The sequence below is a fragment of the Staurois parvus genome, unplaced genomic scaffold, assembly GCF_062004578.1.
Source record: "Staurois parvus isolate SC_StPar_1 unplaced genomic scaffold, SC_StPar_1.0 ptg000520l, whole genome shotgun sequence".
Classification (NCBI taxonomy): Eukaryota; Metazoa; Chordata; class Amphibia; order Anura; family Ranidae; genus Staurois; species Staurois parvus.
Window position 1 is genome coordinate 264448 of NW_028318316.1, and position 19139 is coordinate 283586.

Below are 19139 nucleotides of genomic sequence, written 5' to 3' on the forward strand. Positions count from 1 at the left end.
ATATGTATATGTACAGTACTGCATATAGAAAAAAAATTGTGTTTTTATCTAGTCTTATTTGTGATCTTTACTGTCCAAAGAGGAGACTGGAGGCAGAGATGTGACATAGGAAGTTGCAGTTCTAAACTTGGAAGGAGTGCTGCTGAAAATGGAAATAATTGTGTCACCTGCCTGTTTACACAATATGTCAGAGTTGTGTAAATGTCAAGTCACTATATACAGTATATGTTTTTTTGGACATGGATATTTAGTTGGTTTTTTTTTATGTATTTAGTTCTCCTTTCTTTTATATATATTATATATATATATATATATATATATATATATATATATACACAGTATATATATATATATTTGTTTTGTTTTTTGTTTTTTTCCAACTACTTCCAACATTTCTCAATATGCCTTTGCTTATATAAATAATGGATTTTCAGCAAGCTTGTATTGAAAAAAATGTTATACCATGTCATTACTGTGGTGGCTTGCTGTGAAGAAGCATTTATGTTTTATAACAGAGCTGCACTATAATTAAGTCAGCTTTATGTAATCATAACCCCTTGATTGGGTATTTTTGTTTACCAGATTGGAAAAATATCTGCTTATAAAGAAAAGGGTGCCTAATTTAAATCAATGTATAGAACACTATGTTATTATTACACTAAAGAAAACTAAAAATTGTTTCATAAAGTTGGAACCAGGTTTAGTATTAAGCTCGCCGCACACTATTTCAGGGTGTCTATAATAGGTTTATCAGCAACCAAACAATCATATAGTGCCAAACCTGCAAATTGGATATCATGGTAACCATTTAGTTAGGCTCTCGTACTCGTACTACAGTAGCTATCCATAAATGTAAAAACACAAATATTATAAAATCAGATTGCAACCTTTGTGTTTTTCAGTTCAGTACTGGAGTTTGACGAATGAGTAAGATTTGATGTAGTGTATCACAATAATTATTAATTGATTCAACATTACCTAGTTACTTTTTGGGTGCCAGTGAAGTGGCACTCCACTCTGCCAGTTGCTGCTATTCAGCTTATAATCTAATTCATCCAGACACGGGTGTGAAGATAAATCTGATTAAATGCCGATTCAGCTAAACCCAAAATATTCCATACATTTTTTAAAGACTTAAACTTACACAAATGCTAGATGCAGGTGCACATCTAATGTGTTTATTCATTTGAGAATTGTTATGCCCGGCTTTAAACAATCTTTTGGTTGGTGACATGGACAGAAATGATTGTCAATTGTTGGTATGGTTTGGTATGAACTGAATTTTGCCTGAATCAGCAAAGCAAGATGAAAAAGAATACTTTATGTTTGTACTGGCCTTAGCTCTCTAAGACCTCGCATTGGTGGAATGCTCAGCAGGGGTTGGATACACAACCTGTGTATTCAACTTAACTTGAGAAAGGGCTTTGATTTAGATGACACTGGACCCTGTTAATTTAAATCCTAATTATTTCAATTTAAAGTAAACCTATCCTGAGTGCTACATCTTTATCCATGCGGGAGCATATAAGTCATGGACAGCTCCAGGTTTCGTAATAACAATTGGGAACCAGGAAGACTTGTTCCCAATCACCTGAAAAAAAATTAAAAAATAAAATAGCGAGATCAAAGTTTGACCTAGGTCAGTGTCATGTTTAGGCTTTAGATCAAGTTTAGGTTCAAAGGTCATGCTCAAAGTCAAGGTAAAAGGTTGTGGTAAAGGTGAGGGCGGCATATTTTAGATAGGAATAAAAACCATACTTTTTGATTTAGTATCAGTGTACTTTCAATAGGAGTTACTGGCTTCCAATAGGAGACTCAGTTATTCGATCTTTGGGGAGCAGCAGTGAGAGGTACCTATGTGCTCCTATTCAACTTAACTTGAGAAAGAGGTTTGATTCAGATGACACTGGAGCCTGTTGAGTTAAATCCTAACTATTTAATTTTTAAGGAAACCTATCCTAAGAGCAAAGTATAGGCTACCATTGCTGATGTCTTATTCAGAAAATATTAGTTGCCTGGCTCTCATGAAGACCCTTTTAATTCAACACTAACTGAGGTGAACACTTTTGACTTTACTCTGACTTTCCTTATACTGTATGTATACTTGCTCTGGGTCAAGCTACAATCATCTAAGCAGTGTGGTCAGACAGTTTGCCCCTGCGGTCTGACACTGCTAGCAAGCAGATGGATTTGTAAGCAACAGCTCTGGCTTCTGGTAGCAGGGGCTACTCTGGAGACCAGCACTGATATTCACATATGATCCCACAACCTGCGGTGCTGTGTGATCTATCTATGGCAGCTTCTAAACACACACAGCCCAAGCTGTAACAGGAGCAATGGAAGACAGAAATCAGTAACATGCGTATGACCACTGTGGTATGCTAAAATAGTATCTAGCACTGATTGGTGGTACATGCCACAAAGTTATGTAATCTTCAACAGCCATTGATCTCTCTTCAAGAAAAACAGAGGTGCAGTGTGAAAAAAGTATTTGCCCTTCCTGATTTTTCATTTTATTTTTTTGCATATATGTCACACTTAAATGATTCAGATCATCAAACAAATAGCAGCCTAAGTTTTGTTCAGCACTGCAGTTTTTGGCACTGACTGAAATCCTTTTTAATTATATGATATAATATTTATTTAGTTAGGATGTCCATCTTCTGTTTTAACAATTGCTGCTTTAGAGACACTAGAGAATAGCTGGTGGAGATGGGAATGTTTTGGTAGAAAAAAGTTCTTATAGACAATACATGATTTTAACCAATTCCCACTGAACGTATGCATATACGCGGCCTCACAGATTTGGGTCTTTATCCATGGGGCCGGATATAAGTCATGGACAACTTCAGGTTTAGTACTAACAACTGGGAAATGGGAAGAATGGTTCTCAATCACCTGAAAAAAATAAAGATAAAATAGCGAGATCAAGGTTTAATCTAGTTCAGTGTCATGTTCAGGCTTAAGCCAGCCATAGACGGTTTGAAGATTTAAACCATGTATGGGCAGGCTAAATGTACTTGGGTACAACCAGCCTGATGGATTTTGCATGTGTTTTTTTCTAGAGGCGGTTATAGCTGATAGCAATAATCACTGTCTTCTCCCGGCAGGGATGTCTCCCCCCCCCTCCGCCCCCCTCCCCCATTGGGAGAACACAATGGCTCGTCAGAGTGGTTCCTCTGTCATCACTTTCTGTGTTGATGGGGGAATCGAGCAAATTTATTTCCTGCAACCCGTATATACAGTTGTGTTCAAAATAATAGCAGTCAGACATCACTAAACTGATCAATCACTGTTTTTGATAGAAATTATATTTCTACATGGCAAATAATTTACTAGCAGGTGTAGTAGAGTAATAGAATTCCAACAGACCCAACAGTCATGACATACATGCTGCTGATTCCGTGTAATTGAATCACTAATTGAAAGGGGCATGTTCAAAATAATAGCAGTGTGGAGTTCTATTAGTGAGGTCGTTCATTCTTTGAAAAATAGGTGGCAATTATTGCCCTTATTTAAGGAAGGAAGGCAGCAAATGTTGTACATGCTGGTTACAGTGCATTTCTCTCTGCAATTCTGAGGAAAATGGGTCGTTCCAGACATTGTTCAGAAGAACAGCGTACCTTGATTAAAAAGTTGATTGGAGAGGGGAAAACATATAAAGAAGTGCAGAAAATGATAGGCTGCTCAACTAAAATGATCGCAAATGCTTTAAAATGGCAACCAAAACCTGAAAGACGTGGAAGAAAGAGAAAAACTACCATTCGAATGGATAGAAGAATAGCCAAAATGGCAAGGACTGAGCCAACAATCAGCTCCAGGAAGATCAAAGAAGGTCTAAAGTTACCTGTGAGTGCTGTTACAATTAGAAGATGCCTATGTGAAGCCAAGCTATCTGCAAGAAGCCCCCGCAAAGTCCCACTGTTGAAAAAAAGACGTGCTGAAGAGGTTACAATTTGCCAAAGAGCACATTGACTGGCTTAAAGAGAAATGGCGCAACATTTTGTGGACTGATGAAGTAAGATTGTTCTTTTTGGGTCTAGTGGCCAGAGACAGTTTGTCAGATGACCCCCAAACTCTGAATTCAAGCCACAGTACACTGTGAAGACAGTGAAGCATGGTTGCGCGAGCATCATGATATGGGGATGTTTCTCATACTACGGTGTTGGGCCTATTTATCGCATACCAGGGATAATGGATCAGTTTTATACATCAGAATACTTGAAGAGGTCATGCTGCCTTATGCTGAAGAGGAAATGCCCTTGAAATGGGTGTTCCAACAACACAACGACCCCAAATACACCAGTAAACGTGCAACATGTTGGTTCCAGACCAACAAGATTGACGTTATGGAGTGGCCAGCCCAATCCCCGGATCTTAATCCAATAGAAAACTTGTGGGGTGACATCAAAAATGCAGTTTCTGAGGCAAAACCAAGAAATAGAGAAGAACTGTGGAATGTAGTCCAATCATCCTGGGCTGGAATACCTGTTCACAGGTGCCAGAAGTTGGTTGACTCCATGCAACACAGATGTACAGCAGTTTTCAGAAACAGTGCTTATACAACTAAATATTAATTAAGTGATTCAAAGGAAAGCAAAATCTTCAAACATTTTTCAGTTTATATAGTGAATGTTTGAGTTTGTAAAGAAGAATACAAACACTGCAATTTTTTTGAACAGTCTAATATTCACTTTTCTTCAATTTTTTTTAGAGGAACAACACAAATTTGATATATTTTTCTTCATGTTTTGATTTGGAATAGAATGTGTAGTGTTCCCAATGCATTTGTGTGTATGGAAATAAAAGCTATTAGAAGGATTTTGAGCTTTATTCACTTTTTTCAACACACTGCTATTAATTTGAACACAACTGTATATATATTGTATGTTTTGTGTGCCAGCTGTTGGGTTGCCTACTCACTGTTCCCTACAGTGTTATATTGGTGTCCTTTTCTATGGCTGCCTGTGCCGAGTAGTAGAGGGCATCTGTTCCCCTGGGATCTGTATGGGAGTTTCCTGTAATTGTATTGTACTGTGGATAGGCTGTTCATATAATGCATTTCCATTCCTCGTACTGGCCGGCATACGTTCCAAGATCCCGAAGCATGCTGTTCATTATGAAGCACATTGTGTCTATGGTAATATTGGTGGCTAAGGAGTATAACAGCGGTTTTCTCTGAATGATTGTCCCCAGCCTGATTCCCCCACAGGAACCTCTAGGTATGATTTGTGGTGGAAGATGTGAGCATGTGAACATGTTACATTATATTGGACTATTAGGGCACAGGTTACATAATGCTTTTTACAATATGTTTCCTTTTTATATATTATATCTATACTTTTTAGTCTTTACATTCATATTTATTATTGGATATATTTTTGGTTAGTGGTGTATTAGTCTTTTTTGCTGCTTATCTTTTTAGTGCTTTGTTAACAGGTCTCTGAGGTTTTGTGATCTATACCTAGAAGCCTCCTTAATGACTGGTGTCATGTTACTCCTCCCTCTTTCCTCCCCTTCCTCCCCTGTTCCAGTGTCACTGGTGAGGGGTGTGGCTTCATACATCACTATTTAGGAAGGTGGAGGTGAATGTGTCAGCAGCCATAGCTCTGAGGAAGGGGACCAGTTCCCAGAAATGTATCAGCTGGCTCAGTCGTCCATTTACCAGTTGAAGTTGGATAGCAGATGCTTGTATTTCATTCCTTGTGTGTTCTAGATGCTAACAGCCTATTGGGCTTGTGAATATATTTTTTTATCTTTCTTTACTTAATAAAGTGCTAGAGATTAAAGATAAATCCTTGATTGGAAAGGGAGGGATGATGAGAATACCCCAAAACCCCCGAAAGTCACTCAGAGGCAGACGCTGGGATCACCTGAGGGCCAGCAGATAGATAGAAAACTATTTTAAAAAGTTAATTGTAGGGTCTAGAAAGAAAACAAATGTTTTATATAAATATATATATATATATATATATATATATATATACACACAGTATCTCACAGCAGTGAGTACACCCCTCACATTTTTGTAAATACTTTATTATATATTTTCATGTGACAGCACTGAAGAAATGACACTTTGCTACAATGTAAAGTAGTGAGCATACAGCTTGCATAACAGTGTACATTTGCTGTCCCCTCAAAATAACTCAACACACAGCCATTAATGTCTAAACCGCTGGCAACAAAAGAGGTGTCCTCCCCGCAGCCCAGCCGTCTGGTGTTCAAGGCGCCGATATCTTCATTGTGGGCACCCGGCTGTGACAGCTTGCGGCTTCACAACCAGGTGCCCGCTGCTTATGCGAGCGTAGCGCTGTGCCTCCTGAATTGCCCCGAAGTCTTCTGGGATCTGTCATGTTTCCCAGAAGACTACGGGGAAGGAGGGTAGGAGGACAACTTCTGCTTCCGATCACCTAGGTGATCGCAGCGGAAGTGGGAGTGGGTACCTGTCAATTTCGTGTAACCGCTCCCCAAAGGTGCCAATCCTTAATGGGGAGTGGGAGACCATTCTTTAAAGCGGAACTTCCCCTTTTGGGTGGAGCTCTGCTTTAATAGACAGTTGCTCATCTGAACACCAGCCTGTGTTCCCTCTAGCTTACACCCAGCAGCTGACTATATAGGTCCTGAGGGGGTTAAACAGCACAGCATTCATGTAGAATAGTCTGTACTCATAAGGCCCTTGCTGCAGGTCTCCTTCCTCCATGATACCAGGCAGGATCTGTAGACATCCCCCTCAGTCAGGTCTCAGAAGCACCCTGGGTTTTAGCATCTTGACCCTCAGGTCGCCCACTTGAGGTCTCCTGGCAGCATGAGCCAGGGAGGCAGTCACCTCTCCTGGCTGGAACTCTCTTCTCAGAGAAAGAGGAAGAAGAACCCAGATCACATGTGCTCACTGAAAATAAATACTATTATCCAGCATACTCAAGAGGCACCACTCCCTGTAATTGGCTGGGACTGCATGCATATTCATGCTGCTGATCTGCATGGGTCACTCCTGTTCACCCAGAACCTTCCGAAGTCTTCTGGATACAGAGGAGCCAATCACAGCAGCAGCAGCACTGTGAGCCACACAGGATATTCTCACTAAACAATTGTAGCTTTTCTGTTAAGCAGAAGACCACACTATATTAAACTAGACTATATGCATCCTAGCAACCCACCTATGAGGGTGCTACTCTCCGTCCCTGCCAAAAATAGGCCATTTTCTCATTGGCCTGGGCAGCTACACCTACAATGACTTTGTACAAAAATTGGGTGGAGCATTCCACAAACTTGGAAGGGGAAAATAACATATTTACAGGGCCAATGTGGCCAGTAAATATAAAATAAATTAGGGGTAGAAATATATAGGATATCTGCTTAGAGAGGTTTTTCTTTTTCTTGGGAGAGTACATGTGATCTGCACAATGCCAATCAGCACTGTCCAGACAATGCAGGGGTCCTGCATCCTCCTAGAGCATAAAGAAAACGCCTCATAAGATTTAACATGTGCTCTGCAGGGTACTGATAGAAGTCACAAAACTACTCTAACTACTGATGAGAAAAGGCATTTAGCAGTTTATATTTACTAAAATAATTGCATTTCCATATTCTATGTACTGTGGTAGACCAGATATAGTGAATGTAGGGTCCTGGGTTTAGTAACACTTTAATCCCATATCCATTTCCACTTTTAGCACAGAAAAAAAACTTTACAGTCTCTCTTTCCCTTCTTTAGGATGGAGACCCAAGTTGGGCTTCAATTACATCAAAATGTACACTCAGGGGACCCTCCGCTCTCTGGAGTGTATTATTGCTCCTTAGCTGGGCACACAGTCCCGTCCTGAGAACTGAGTGAATATCTTTGCCACTAGTCCTTGGCACCTATCTTCACAAAGTGTCCAATGTAAGTACACTGAGTGAATATCTTCACCACTAGTCCTTGGCAACTATCTTCTCAAAGTGTCCAATGTAAGTACACTGAATGAATATCTTCACCACTAGTCCTTGGCAACTATCTTCACAAAGTGTCCAATATAAGTACACTGAGTGAATATCTTCACCACTAGTCCTTGGCAACTATCTTCTCAAAGTGTCCAAAGTAAGTACACCTCCCCCCTTTCTTTTGCAAAAGAAGTACAGGTGACTTAGTTGCTGCTCTTAGAGGCCAAACATCCGCAGAACATAATTGAACCTCTGCAACTTGTTAACTTGAATCAAGCAACTGCCCGTATGCAAAAGCAGTTACTTATATGAACCAGAACTCTTAGACGAACCTGGATGTTAAGGTCAAGCTCTCTTCATCTCCCATTTGCAAGGAGACACTGGGAAAAAGTGTAACTTGAGCTCTGTACCCCCCGCTATCAAGGAGATACAGGGAAAATGACAACTTGAGAATGAGAGGGATAACCCCCTTAAAGCAGCAGTTTACCAATAGAAATCCAGATGAGGTATCCTGATCATCACCTTAGGACTTCTGATGACAACAGACCACTCCCCGTCATTACAGCCTGCTTTTACAACCAGAATTGGCTCTGAGGAAGAGGCAAGTCCTCGAAACGCATCAGCCTGTTGGAGGTCCAGAGTTCCCATCTGGATGCACAATTAGTGCAGATTGGACCAAGCTGTTTACGATGTACCTTTGACTGTTTTGTCATTTTGTGAGTACAATACCTACTTTTATCAATTAATAAATAATTTGTTTAAGGTAATGCACTAGGCCGGTGCGCCCTCTTTTTATTTTTCTCTGATCACATGCACAGGCTGGGCCAATCACAGCCCATCTCTGTCATGTGATTAGCCGTGGCAAATCACAGCTAATCACAATGAAAAAACCTGAATGAATGGATTTCATTCAGTTAAATGCTTGCTTATAGCAAAGAAAAACAAAAACAAAAAAAAAACAACTGATCACTTCCCCAAAGTAGTACATTGTTACTATGGTAACATTATACTACTTTGGGCATAGTGTACTATAAAAAAAAATATTAAAAAAGAGAAAAAAATGTAATAAAAAATAAAAAAATAATTGAAAAAAAATTGAAAAAAAAATTATAATTTTTTTTTATACTGTCACCAGTGTCACTGATCACTACCACAACAGTTATATTATGACACTGTACTGCACTGGTGATAGTATGTAAAGACAATTTGTGAAAAATTTTTTTTAATTTCCTAATTTTCCAACAGAAACAATTGAGTACTGTCCGTGATACTTTTTTTATTTGCACTAACATACAATTTTGAGGACAAGCTTTCGGGGTATGTCCCCTTCTTCAAGGTCCAAGCAGTACTATACAAATACAAATCACAAAGTTTCAGCAGAATGTTGGAAGGGATGAAAAAAAAAAAAAAAGAGGCTAGAGATAAGTGACAGCAAAAGTGAGGGGGGAGGGGGGGAATACTACACTCACACAGACGGAGTTACGCTTGAGCTGATAGTCATAAAACTGTTGGATAATGATTGAGGAATCCCAAGTCCAAATTAAGGCCGTTATCTCTTCTGTCAAATAGAATTATCATTCTTAGTTCAAAAGTTTTTCTTTCCTGAATGGATTTGAAATTTCCTTTAAGAACTAAAATATTGAGGTCTCCAAAAAATTATGACAGCAAAATTACAACTTCAAAAAACTCGCCATGGCTCTCATGAAATATGCTGGACTGTCTACTTTGCAAAAAGGGGTCATTTGGGGGATATCTGTACTGTTCTGACATTTTTGGGCCTCAAGAAATTAGATTGGCTGTCAGTAATTCAGGATTGATAAATTTTTAGATATATCCCATAGTTTGTGAACTCTATAAATTTCCTACAGTCTAAATATTAAATACTGATTTGGGTTATTTTCACCAAAGAAATGTAGCAGAATACATATTGGCCTAAATTTATGAAGAACAATTATTTATTTGCACACTTTTATAACAGAAACAAAGAAAAACATGGAGTATTTTTTCCAAATTTTCTGTTTTTTTTTTGTTAATTTAGCAAAAAATAAAAACCCCAGTGGTTATTAAATACCGGCAAAAGAAAGCTCTAGTTGTGTGAACAAAATGATAAAAAGTTTGTTTGGGTACAGTGCTGCATGACCACGCAATTGTCATTCAAAGTGTGAGAGACCTGAAAATTGGCCTGGGCAGGAAGGGGGTAAAAGTGCCCAGTATTGAAGTGGTTAAATGTATATCATTTTTTCATGCAATTAGAGCTATCTTTTGGCTGTATTGATCACCACTGGCTTTTTTATTTTCTAAAATTAACAAGACTGAAAATCTAGGGAAAATAAACAATATTTTCTACTTTCTGTTATAAATCGTATCCAATAATAAAATTAAAAAAATCAAATTTCTTTATAAATTTAAAGATATATTCTTCCATGTCTTTGGTAAAAAAAAGTTCTATTTAAATACATGTAATTAATAAACAGGTAAGCAACGTGTTCTTTTTGTCAGAAGAGACATTCAAAGTACCTTCTACCAAAAAGCTGTAACTGTTGGCAATTTCTTGTTTAGATACTTTAGTTCTGACTTAAACCTTAATAAATCTGCAACACTATATGAAAACTGCCTAAAGAAAGTACTTTACTTTTCCAAGTAAATTGTTTTTTATTAGGCGTGATTCACATGGGTGTAGAAATTTTACTGCTCTTATTATTAGAGATGAGCGAATCGAACCAGGCGAAGTGGAATTCGTTTCGAATATCGGGAAAAATTCGATTCGCATCGAATCCGAATTTTAGCAAACTTCGGGTGCACGAATCAAATTTTTCCCGATCAGCCGGCAAAAGTGTCACTGCAGAGAGCTCCGCTATTTCTGACAGTTCTGACAGTTCATTTACAGCGGTTGAAACATTGTATCTATTTGTTTCCATTTAGGATACAGATGTTTTTATTCGGAAATAAATAGATACAATGTTTCAACCGCTGTAAATGTGAAGGAACTGTCAGAGAACTGTCAGAAATAGCGGAGCTCTCTGCAGATACACTTTTTGCTGTACTGGAATACTTCTTCTTTTCATTCTTCTTCTTCTTTTCATTCTTCTTCTTCTTCTTTTCATTCTTCTTTTCATTCTTCTTCTTCTTCTTTTCATTCTTCTTCTTCTTCTTTTCATTCTTCTTCTTCTTTTCATTCTTCTTTTCATTCTTCTTCTTCTTCTTTTCATTCTTCTTCTTCTTCTTTTCATTCTTCTTTTCATTCTTCTTCTTCTTCTTTTCATTCTTCTTTTCATTCTTCTATTCGGAAATAAATAGATACAATGTTTCAACCGCTGTAAATGTGAAGGAACTGTCAGAGAACTGTCAGAAATAGCGGAGCTCTCTGCAGATACACTTTTTGCTGTACTGGAATACTTCTTCTTTTCATTCTTCTTCTTCTTTTCATTCTTCTTCTTCTTCTTCTTTTCATTCTTCTTTTCATTCTTCTTCTTCTTCTTTTCATTCTTCTTCTTCTTCTTTTCATTCTTCTTTTCATTCTTCTTCTTTTCATTCTTCTTCTTCTTCTTTTCATTCTTCTTCTTCTTCTTTTCATTCTTCTTTTCATTCTTCTTCTTCTTCTTTTCATTCTTCTTCTTCTTCTTTTCATTCTTCTTTTCATTCTTCTTCTTCTTTTCATTCTTCTTCTTCTTCTTTTCATTCTTCTTCTTCTTCTTTTCATTCTTCTTTTCATTCTTCTTCTCATTCTTCTTCTTCTTCTTTTCATTCTTCTTTTCATTCTTCTTCTCATTCTTCTTCTTCTTCTTTTCATTCTTCTTCTTCTTCTTTTCATTCTTCTTTTCATTCTTCTTCTTCTTCTTCTTTTCATTCTTCTTCTTCTTCTTTTCATTCTTCTTCTTCTTCTTTTCATTCTTCTTTTCATTCTTCTTCTTCTTCTTTTCATTCTTCTTCTTCTTCTTTTCATTCTTCTTTTCATTCTTCTTCTTCTTCTTTTCATTCTTCTTTTCATTCTTCTTCTTCTTTTCATTCTTCTTCTTCTTCTTTTCATTCTTCTTTTCATTCTTCTTCTTCTTCTTTTCATTCTTCTTTTCATTCTTCTTCTTCGTCGTGCCCCGTGACTGCCCAAATGAGTGAAGTGTGCGGTGATTCTAAGATCGACGGCACTCATCTGCATGTCATACTGACTGACAGTATTATTTCTCTTCCCCAGCAGACTCCAAGGGCATTTAAATTAAAGGTACAGTGTTCTGCACTAATATAAAGGCTCTCTGAAGCCTAGAAACCCTTTTAATAAGTTAAATTCGCGGCGAATAAATTCGCATCGAATCGAATTTCTCCCGCAAATTCGGCGAATCAGCCGAATCGAATTTTTGAATAATTCGCTCATCTCTACTTATTATGTATTGCAGTACATAGCAAAGCCAGTATGAGAAGGAATACAAAGCTGCATAGAGTGCAGCAAACCCTTGCTATCAATTAGATTAGTCTATCTTCACACTTACACCTAAAGTCAATAAACATTCAAAAAAACAGATTGCAGCCTTAATCCATCACTATAAACTGGCCATACATAGATCAAAATTTAGCTCAGCTTTAGTTCAGCAAGGACTGGTCAAATGTCGATACAAGTTTGGGCACTGTGGTTGTACAGAAGTTGATCAACCTCTGTGCAAACGTCCTGTCAGATTTTTCCTACTCAATCAATGCACTGTGTAATTGGGCAACTATGTGGCAAATGAGGTTTAATGTTGATAAATGTAAGGTTATGCACTTGGGGGCTAAGAATATGCATGCATCATACATACTAGAGGGGGGGTACAACTGGGGGAATCAATGGTGGAGAAGGATCTGGGAGTTCTGGTAGATCACAAGCTTAATAATGACATGCAATGTCAAGCTGTGGTTTCTAAAGTGAGCAAAATCCTCTCTTGTATTAAAAGAGGTATAGAATCCAGAGAGAGAGATATCCTATTACCCCGGTACAAATCATTGGTAAGACCTCATCTGGAATATGCAGTTCAGTTTTGGGCACCAATTCACAAAAAGAACATTGGGTAACTGGAGAAAATACAGAGAAGGGCAACCAAACTGATAAGAGTCATGGAGGAGCTCAGCTATAAGGAAAGATTAGAGGAACTGAATTTATTCTCTCAAGAAGAGGAGATTAATGGGGATATGATCAACATGTATAAATACATCAGTCGTTCATACAGTGAACTCGGTGTGGAGTTATTCACCCTGAGGTCATCACAGAGGACAAGGGGGCACTCTTTACGTCTGGAGGAAAATATACAGTCAGGTCCATAAATATTGGGACATCAACACAATTCTAACATTTTTGGCTTTATACACCACCACAATGGATTTGAAATGAAACGAACAAGATGTGCTTTAAGTGCAGACTGTCAGCTTTAATTTGAGGGTATTTACATCCAAATCAGGTGAACTATGTAGGAATTACAACAGTTTGCATATGTGCCTCCCACATGTTAAGGGACCAAAAATAATGGGACAGAATAATATTCATGAATCAAACTTTCACATTTTAATACTTGGTTGCAAATCCTTTGCAGTCAATTACAGCCTGAAGTCTGGAACGCATAGACATCACCAGACGCTGGGTTTCATCCCTGGTGATACTCTGCCAGGCCTCTACTGCAACTGTCTTCAGTTCCTGCTTGTTCTTGGGGCATTTTCCCTTCAGTTTTGTCTTCAGCAAGTGAAATGCATGCTCAATCGGATTCAGGTCGGGTGATTGACTTGGCCATTGCATAACATTCCACTTATTTCCCTTAAAAAACTCTTTGGTTGCTTTTGCAGTATGCTTTGAGTCATTGTCCATCTGCACTGTGAACCGGAGTCCAATGAGTTCTGAAGCATTTGGCTGAATATGAGCAGATAATATTGCCAGAAACACTTCAGAATTCATCCTGCTGCTTTTGTCAGCAGTCACATCATCAATAAATACAAGAGAACCAGTTCCATTGGCAGCCATACATGCCCACGCCATGACACTACCACCACCATGCTTCACTGATGAGGTGGTATGCTTAGGATCATGAGCAGTTCCTTTCCTTCTCCATACTCTTCTCTTCCCATCACTCTTGTACAAGTTGATCTTGGTCTCATCTGTCCTTAGGATGTTGTTCCAGAACTGTGAAGGCTTTTTTAGATTTTGTTTGGCAAACTCTAATCTGGCCTTCCTGTTTGTGAGGCTCACCAATGGTTTACATCTTGTGGTGAACCCTCTGTATTCATCTGGTGAAGTCTTCTCTTGATTGTTGACTTTGACATACATACACCTACCTCCTGGAGAGTGTTATTGATCTGGCCAACTGTTTTGAAGGGTGTTTTCTTCACCAGGGAAAGAATTCTTTGGTCATCCACCACAGTTTTCCGTGGTATTCCCGGTCTTTTGGTGTTGCTGAGCTCACCGGTGTGCTCCTTCTTTTTAAGAATGTTCCAAACAGTTGTTTTGGCCACGCCTAATGTTTTTACTATCTCTCTGATGGGTTTGTTTTGTTTTTTTTCAGTCTAATGATGGCTTGATTCACTGATAGTGACAGCTCTTTGGATCTCATCTTGAGAGTTGACAGCAACAGATTCCAAATGCAAATAGCACACTTGAAATGAACTCTGGACCTTTTATCTGCTCATTGTAATTGGGAAAATGAGGGACTAACACACACCTGGCCATGGAAAAGCTGAGAAACCAATTGTCCCATTACTTTTGGTCCCTTAACAAGCGGGAGGCACATATGCAAACTGTTGTAATTCCTACACCGTTCACCTGATTTGGATGTAAATACCCTCAAATTAAAGCTGACAGTCTGCAGTTAAAGCACATCTTGTTTGTTTCATTTCAAATCCATTGTGGTGGTGTACAGAGCCAAAAATGTTAGAATTGTGTTGATGTCCCAATATTTATGGACCTGACTGTATTTAATCTCCAAACACGGAAAGGTTTCTTCACAGTGAGAGCTGTGAAAATGTTGAATAGACTCCCTCAAGAGTTGGTTCTGGCCAGCTGAGTGGATTGCTTTAAAAAAGGCCTGGATTCTTTCCTAGATACACATAATATAACTGGATACTAACATTTATAGGTAAAGTTTATCCAGGGAATACCTGATTGCCTCTCGGGGGATCAGGAAGGAATTTTTTTCCCTTCAGGAGCAAATTGGATCAGGCTTTGCTGGGGTTTTTTTTGCCTTCCTCTGGATCAACTGTGGGTATACGAGTATAACTCTTTTTTTTTTAATGGTTGAACTGGATGGACTTTTGTCTTTTTTCAGCCAGACTAACTATGTAAATATGTAATCAGTGCTGCAGCTAATAGCCAACAATGCTGATTAGTGTATTCTGATGGTGATGGATAGTCTCCCCTCTGTCAGAACACAACAGCCCAATGGGGAAGGATTCCCCCATCCATATGGAATGTGTGAATCGCATCAGTTTTTTTTCTCTTCAACTTGCTGGTTGATTGAAAAAAACTGTATTATCTATGGGCTGCCCAACACTTTCTAAATGCAAAAAACTAAGCCAATATGGGTAACATCTGATAGAAATGTTTCTGTGTTGAATGAAATAGAGATTTGAATATAGAGATTTGGTAAAAAAAAGTATTTATTAAGACAGAACCGAAAGATATGACTAAAAAAATCAAATAAATATGAAATATGGCATATTAATATTTTTCTATCTGCTTTTTAGACAGAAGGGGAGACTCTAGGCTTTTTCTTTAGTTATCTGTTTGCTTTTTTTGACGAAAGATGCTAGTTGGTCCCACAACTCCATGAGTCATCAATAGCGACATGACACATTGACTCAACCCTTAACACTTGAGCATTCAGTAAATCATGATTGAAAGTTGAATTTCTCAAAACAGCAGACAAAATAAAAATGTACTGAATCCCCAGACTGTGCTGTTATATACATATATTGTGTTGTAAATTTGTAGTACTGCACAATAGCCAAGGCTCTAACTTATGGAGAATGCTGGATTTCACTGATGTTTTTTTTCAGCACAACTATAAAAAAAAAAAAAGTTAAACAATTTGATGCAAGTTCCTCTTTTAAGGTAGTGTTGTGTTTCCATTTTTCCTTTCCTTTTCCAATAATGTATATTGAAAATTTACATACAATATAGAAAATAAAGAACAATACAAAGGCCTTAAGCCTGCGAGTGGCCCAGTTTGAGGTATCCAACCATAAATAGAAGGACGGTATTGCTTCACAGGCAGTATAAAGTGGGTACATAGAAATAAAGACAATAATCAGCCTCAAGACCAACCAGGTGGTGATCATAAAGAACTAAGGAAAACTATCAACAGTTACACAATCTTAAATCACTTGCGAGAACTGCCATGATGCGAAAGAGCCACTCTACAAGAGGCATGGGCATGGACAGCTTAGCTAACCCTTCTCAGAGCAAAGCATATTCCCCCGGCATACAGTCGGTGTCAAATGGGCTTATAAAATCTGAACGAAGGGGCAACAATCAATTTTTCATTTCCCCAAACAAATTAATTAATCAAAAGTCATTAAGAATATTAACACTGCAGTATCACTTCAATTTTCCCTTTAAATTATTTATAACATACGGCATTAATTAACAGTTTCATATTCCAGGTCACTTAAAGACAGTTCTTCTTTTCAGTAACAATACAAGCACTTTATTTAAAATATTTGGCTTATGTCATTAGATGGGATTTGGTGAGTTGCCTAGGGCTTTCCGTATGCAATAACCCCTGTTAGTATGTATACTGCAGTGCTGTATTTGTTTTGCTACTAGCTAAAAGTGCTCCTAAGTTAGTGATTTCCTGTTTTTTTTAGCATTATGTAGATTAAGTTTATTTTTAACAAGCATTATCCCAGCTTGAAGTTTCTCAAATATCTATTTATTTTCAGGCACGCTCCACTTAAAGTACAGGTTTGACCATAACAATCTGAGGACTTTTAGAGACTTGGAAAGGAAACACTTGTGCTGAATTTCAAAGGAACACCGTATGCAATGCTGAATTTACTTAAAGTGTATACAAACCCTGACAATGAACTTCTCTTTTTTGCTCCCTTTTGGTTTGTCAAATACTATGCCATTGAGGAAAAAAAAAAAATAAATATATATATATATATATATATTCAGTATGTGCAAAATAAATACCTGTTGATCCTGCCAGAAATCCAGAGAGCTGGAAACGTCTTGTGCTCTCTGTCTCTTCTGCACTGCAATCTCAATCAGTTTTAGCAGCCTCTCCCAGTGCACCTCCCTGAACTACACAACTCCACCCCTATGTTATGGAGATGAAGACATGGGAAGTGTTCTGTAGTCCAAATCATGAGCGAGTAGCCTACAGCCACAAAGTTGTGAATGAGTGAGCATTGTCACCGTAGAACAGAAAGTGGGTTACAGACAGGATCAGCAGGTGAAATAGGAAAAAATCCTGAAAAAACATACGCAGTAATCACATCTAAGGAATGGAAGGCTGCAATATATTGCATATTTGACTTGTGTTTAGATACAATTTAATATTATCTAGTGCTAATTAACCACTTCCCAACCACCCTAAAGCAGATATACTGCTACAGAGCGGCAGGGGGGTGCTAAATCACGTATATATACGTGATTTTGCGTTTCCCTACCCGTCCCGCCATTCACGGCCTCGGCTATCAATCACCGAGTCCCGGCCGGTGATTACCGAGCATCTCCGACGGAGAGGAGGATTACTTTGTTTCCTAACAGTCCTCCTCCCTGTCAGCTCGGAACTCTGCTCTGGATGGCTGTGCACAGCCGTGTGATTACACTGAAGCACCAATACATGGCCTCCTAGTAAAACACAACACAGCACACAACTAACCTTTGATCGCCCCTCATGTTACCCCCTTACTGCCCAGTGCCATTAGTACAGTGTCAGTGCATTTTTTAGCACTGATCACTGTATTGGTGTCACTGGGGATGTCAGTTCCCCCCAGTATCAGAATGCCCGCCACAGTCCTGCTATAAGTCGCTGATTGCCGCCATTATTAGTAAAAAAAAAAGAAAAAAAAAATTCCAGTATCTATACCACCATTTGTAAATACTATAACTTTCATGTAAACAAATTAATTTACAGGTACTGGGATTTTTTTTAGCAAAGACATGTAGCAGAATACATTTTGGTGTAAATTTACTGTATAATAAAATTTGATTTTTTAAAATTTTCTTACTGGACAAATGTAATAGCAAAAAGTCAAAAATATATTTTTTTTCTCAAAATTGTCAGCTTTTTTTTTTATAGCGCAAAAGTTAAAAATACACTGGCAATCACATACCACCAAAAGAAAGCTAAATTTGTGGGAAAAAAAGGATGTAAATTTAATTTGGGTGCAGCGTTGCACAATTGTCAGTTGTAACGCAGCCCCGTAACGCAAAAAATGGCCAGGTCTGGAAAGGGGGTAAATCCTTAGGAGGGCAAGTGGTTAAAGTTCTACATTATTAGTAATGTTTATCAACAAATGAAATGGCTTTTGCCTCTTCCTATTGATTCTCCACTGTGTTTGCTACATTTTGGACCCAAATGGCTCAGCCATGTCTATATAGAGGTTGATGTATGAAAAGTATGCTAACAGGAACATTTCTTGCCCATGGCAATCAGTAAGAATCTGGGAAACAAGATTTGCTTCTACTAATGCACAGTGAGGATTATCATGCTCTGGTTAAAGAAGTAACAGAGTTGTGGTAAAAGGTAACCAGTCACTACGCAAACATAGCAAAATATGATTCCATATATTGTCTTGCCGTTCCTCTTTCTCATTTGTTCCTATGTTTCAAACTGCCCTGTAGTAACTCAACAGTTCAGATATGCACACCTGTCTCTGGGTCAATAAAGTAGTACTTTGGATGGACCTAGAAGTAGTTGAATCCTCTATGCCCACCACAAATTAGAATATAGAGTGGACCCCAATTTAATTTTCTTGGTTATATGATGTGGGTGGGAAGTCAAGGATCTGTCAAGAACATGAACGAAGAAGCATTCCCCTGAATCCCTGCAAATCCAAAACCCTCTCTTGACATTATTCACAAAAAATATTGGCACAGATAATGATAAACTTAAGGGACAGCATCAGTCACATACAGTGCATTCCTAAAGTATTTAGACCCCCTTCACTTTTTTCTATTTTGTTAGGTAGCAGCCTGATACTACAGTTTTTTGTTTATTCATTTTTTTCCTCAATCTACACTCAGTACCCCATAATGACAA

At 38.2% G+C, this 19139-nt stretch overlaps 1 protein-coding gene across 5 annotated transcripts in view; it reads right to left on the reverse strand.

The window, feature by feature from the left end:
* RASGRP3 (RAS guanyl releasing protein 3) overlaps positions 1 to 19139 on the reverse strand; it is a 205821-nt gene that overhangs the window by 98772 nt on the left and 87910 nt on the right. The window lies entirely within an intron of this gene.